The following is a 5,221-nucleotide window of genomic DNA, read 5'->3' as shown; positions in this document are numbered from 1 at the left end:
GAACATTTGGCCAGATTCTAAAGAGTTTTAAGTGGAGATGTAGAAACACATGAAAATTCACTATACCTTTTGGCATTTTTTGAAATATTCAATGGAGGAAAAATCACCAAAGATTAAAAATCTAGAAAAAATTTCCTAGTCAACATTTGATGTTCTTAATATCTAAATGATTTTGCAATACCAAGATTTTTCTACTTTTTCTCTATTTGAAAGATGACAAATTTTGACAAAAAAAATGAAGTTTAGATTAGGTGTAAAAAGGAGAAAGTTGATAATTCTAGATGAATGTAAAAATTTAATGGACATGAGATCAATAATCTATAACTTGCTAATTACTCATAAGTATAAATATTATCTCTACTTGATACATTCTCACAGTGTTTTGTTCTCTAGATAGAAGAAATTTGTCTTGCACTATGATTGTACTAGTGAGTAAAGTGCAAAAAAAAAAAAGGGACAAAAATAAACATGTAAAGAGCCATAAGTTTCAGCTTTAAGCTTATATTGGAGCATGCATATAGTAATGGTAAGGATAATTCAAAGCGAAATATGTAAGAAGGTTTAGATTTTAGATAATGTTTTCTAAATCTTCAATGATTGGTAAAAAAAAAATACTTATAATTTTAATTGATAATAAAAAATGATAATATGTATATTTTTCACATTGCTATATTTGGTGTATATAAGTGAAAATTTCACTTCCATTCGACCAGAGAAATTCAAAATATTACTCTATTTAGTAAGCCCAAAACGTTTTTTAAAATACTCATCCTCCATAAATGAACATTATATTAATCAATGCAATTTGATTATGAAAACTTAACATAACTTTTTCAAAAGAATTTAGTAATTTTTTGAATCATGTGCCAGAAGATATTCAAAACCTGTAAAGAGAGTTTTTCTAAATCTTTGGCCTACATGTCGTGGCAGGGACTACTGCAACGCCAGTTGCCCTTGTTTCATTTGAATTGAACGGGATATATTGGGAGCTTCGTGTCGGGGTAAAACAGTCCGAAATTTTGCTCTGTAATATCTCCAGGCTTTTGATCTTCGTTAAACATGGTGAAGACGAATGACTCAATGCTTTTGCCTGGCCTCTTGGGCGTTCCCGTGGCAGACAGCACATGTTGGATGAAATTGTTATTGTAAGTCCGTGCATTGCTTACTGTCGCAACATTGTTACCGCTAGATGGCCAACCACTTTCAGTGATAACGATGGGAATGTTAGGTTGGCCCACGGCTTCCATGGCTGAAATTAGGGCGTCCACCATTGCATCAAACAGATTGTGATAAACCAGATTTCCATCCACAACAGGCTTTGTGGGTCTGAACAAAGCGTAGTCTATGGAAACATTATTAGTGCTGGATTTGTAAGGGTAGATATCGGCCATGAAAGGTGAGCCTGTGGTTCTCAGGAAATCTAGAATTGAATACATAGTTTGTGCGATTTTTGGCCAGAATTCAGCGGCAGAGGGAGGACTTGAATGTACGAGTAAAGAACCTGCGTGCGACGTTGTAGAAACCTTGATTTGGTTCTGCAAATTGGCGGCCTCAATGGCGGCATGAAGATTGCGCATGGCGGGTAAGAGAAACGGAGCGTTCTGATCATCGGTGGCAAGAATCTCGTAGCCTACCGAAATGTATTTGATATTCGCTGCGGGATAGTGTGGCTTGATGTTGGCGTTGAACCATTGGGTTGCCGCGTCTTGGCTGCTGGCGAGCGTCTGGATATCGTGGTTGCGGACTCCCACCATTATTTCCACGCCAGAGTTCTCAAATGCACTGAGAACTGTGGAATCCGCGTCATACATCCTCATTTTTCCAATGCCGTATTGTTTATACATGCCTGCCACTTCCTTTGGCGAAGGTAAATTATCAGCTACTATGCCATAGCAAACTCCAATTGACTGGGCATCTGAAAAGCAAAAACACTACTGCTGTGAAACAAATTGAAAAAACGAGACATATGCATGAATCATCTGAAATAATAAGATCTAGATGAATAGTAACTACAGAAATATTGATTGATCACCAGTAAAAGTTGATGGCAAGAAAATTGACATGAAAGCAATGGTATAAAGAACAGTGCAGGAAGCCATCGTTGGCTTTTTTTTTGCAATTGAAAACCAAGGAACTAACTGATTTTCAATACCAACAGGGAGATATATATATAAAACCCTGAGAGATTTTCTCACGCTCCACCTATCATCATTGTTAAAAGTAATAAAAATAATAGGTTTTAATAATATTCTGGAAATAATAAAAATAAAATAATATGTTATCGTAATAAAAATAATAGGTTTTAATCTGCAAATAATAATAATTATTGGGTTATTCATTATTTTTAAAAGTAATATGCTAAATTATTAGAATAGATAAATATGTTTTAGTGTTGATGAAGATTTCTAGAATATAATTATGTAATTATCAAAAAGTTTTGTTCTAGATTATAGATGAGTAATTATTTGAAATGTTGGATAGATAAAAAACATTACAAAATTTTATTCCGGTTTTATTTGGGAAATCTCCAACAACAATATGAATAAATGGATGTTTGTCATATCTAGTTAAACATTTTGACTAAATCAAATTATATAAAGATAAAAATAGAAAATGAAAAATAAATAAATTAATTAATAATTATAATTATTAATAATATATTTTCATTAAATAAAATTACATAATAAATAAATATAGATAAAATTAATTTTAAAAAAATAATAATAATATATATATTTATAATTAATGTTAATTGTGTTACTCTCCAACCTAATACGGTAGATCGGTTGTAATCTCGTTTAATCTCGTTTAACATTTAGACTTGATCAAATTAAATAAAAATAAAATAATTAATCATTATAATTATGTAATCTCGTTCAACATTTAGATTTGGTCAAATTAAATAAAAATAAAATAATTAATAATCATAATTATCAATAAACATGGTGACTTACTTAAAAATAATTAAAGTAGCCTAGATACATCTCAACTATTTCTTTTATAGTGAAAAGAGATTTGATGTTGTAGATCTAGAGTTAAATAGATTTAAGCTTGTTAAAAATTAAAGTAGTTTAAATTCATCTTGACTCTAGATCTATTAAGAGATTTATCTATTTCTTTTATAGTGAAAAGAGATTTGATGTTGTAGATCTAGAGTTAAATAGATTTAAGCTTGTTAAAAATTAAAGTAGTTTAAATTCATCTTGACTCTAGATCTATTAAGAGATTTATCTTGACTTTAGATCTATTAAGCTCTCAGAAGAATCATATCTCTCGAGGTGCAAAGTGAAAATAAATTTGTTGCAAACCTCTTTTAAAATAAAAATAGATTTGGTTTCTCTCTGTACTTTTTAGATCCAAAATTAAAATGAATCTAGATTGGTTACTAGTATAACTCATTTATTGGGTTGCAGTATATTTGATGTGGTTTTTTTTATTGTAAAGTAATTTTTGAAAAATTATTAATAATAAAAATTATTTTAATATTATTTATAAAAGCTATTTTAGTATTTATTTTAAATAAATTATTTTATCAAATACACATCATTTAAGGTATTTTACGATCAATTACATAAATTATTAAATGTTTTGGAAAACATATATTATTCTTTTAATAAAACCTTTCTTATTCTCTAACGAAAAAAAATCTTATTCCACACATAAATGTTCATGCCAATAAGGAGGTGTGCACTTTTGTTAATACTTCATATGAAATTGGCAAGCAAACAGAAACTTTTTGATTTGCAGTGTTCATTAAATTACCAAAATATTTACAGCTTTCAGGTTCACATGTTTCCAGGATTTTGCTTTCTGCATATTTAAAAGTTGTTACACTTTCTCGTTAATATGTTGTTATACTTTTCCCCAGATTCACATGTTTGCTGGATTTTGCTTGCTACATCTTTAAAATTTGTTGTACTTTCTCGTTAATTTGTTGTTATACTTTTCCTCAGTTCACATGTTTGCAGGATTTTGCTTGCGACATATTCAAAATTTGTTGCACTTTCTCGTTAATTTGTTGTTATATAATTTTTCCTCACTTTGGTTGATTTTGCTTGCGACATATTCAAAATTTGTTGCACTTTCTCGTTAATTTGTTGTTATAAAATTTTTCCTCACTTTGGTTAATTTATCGCTTTCTGAGGGTCTAAATTCTCGAGATGGCATGATCACCACCAGGCTGAAAAGCATGAGTGATATGAAGATTTTAATTTAATTTTATTCACATTTATTTTGGAATGGTAAGAAAATAAAAGGGGTATCTGGTATTGTGTGTTAATGAAAAACGGGAACTTATGGTTTAGTTCTATTCCCATTTTAAAACTTTTAAGTAATAATAAAATGTATTATGCAAAAAGCATATTTTGATATGGTGTTTTATTTTTGCAAATTCATGTAATAAGTAAAAAGTAAATGAATGAAGATGGACTAAATCATGAACCAGATTATTGTAAAAAGAGTGAAAATGATTATTAAAAATAATATTTATTATTTTATAATTTAAATAATTAATTATTAAAATAATATATATATATATATATATATATATATATATATATATATATTTTAATTTAAATTATTAGTAAATTATATATATATAATTTAAACAAGGTTGCCTCTTCTCTCCTATTTTATTTGGCATTTACATCGACAAGCTAGAAGGTTGTTTGGAGGAAGCAGGATGTGGCGGCACAATCTTAGCTAAGATAGTCATCATCCTTCTTCTCTACGCTGACGATATCTTTTTTCTCGCAAGGTGCTCATCTGATCTTGATAAGCAACTTAGACTTCTTAAGGATTTCTGTTCTACCATGGGTATGATTGTTAATACTAACAAAACAAAAGTTATGATTATCAAATCCAAGAAGGACACTTACGCTAATTTTATGTATGAAAATAGTAACTTGGAGGAAGTGTCTTCCTACAAGTATCTAGGAATTGATATTCATCACAAGCTCAACTGGAACTATAGCATTGAGAAAAGGATTAATGGTGAGTGTAAAGCTTATTTTGGTCTTGAAAATAATTATAAAATGAAAAACCTCATAATGTGGGATAGAAAGAAGTTTCTTTTTGAAACTTTAGTCACTCTAGTTATCTTATATGGATGTGAGGCTTGGGGTTGTAGCATCTCTAGAGAACCTTGGAGAATCCAGAAGCGTTTTATAACGTATAACCTAAAAATTAAAAGCAACACACCTTATCCTATTCTCCTTATAGA

The 5,221-nt window shown here is 29.6% G+C and overlaps 1 pseudogene; it reads right to left on the bottom strand.

The window, feature by feature from the left end:
* Window positions 1–959: 959 nt before the first annotated feature.
* On the bottom strand, window positions 960–2,099 carry LOC149264874 (glucan endo-1,3-beta-glucosidase pseudogene; annotated as a pseudogene).
* Between the last annotated feature and the right edge of the window lie 3,122 nt (window positions 2,100–5,221).

The sequence above is a fragment of the Pinus tabuliformis genome, chromosome 6 (assembly GCF_031772625.1).
Source record: "Pinus tabuliformis cultivar Carrire ecotype Pingquan chromosome 6, CPIR1, whole genome shotgun sequence".
Taxonomy (NCBI): Eukaryota; Viridiplantae; Streptophyta; class Pinopsida; order Pinales; family Pinaceae; genus Pinus; species Pinus tabuliformis.
This window is presented reverse-complemented; position numbering and strand designations above follow the sequence as displayed.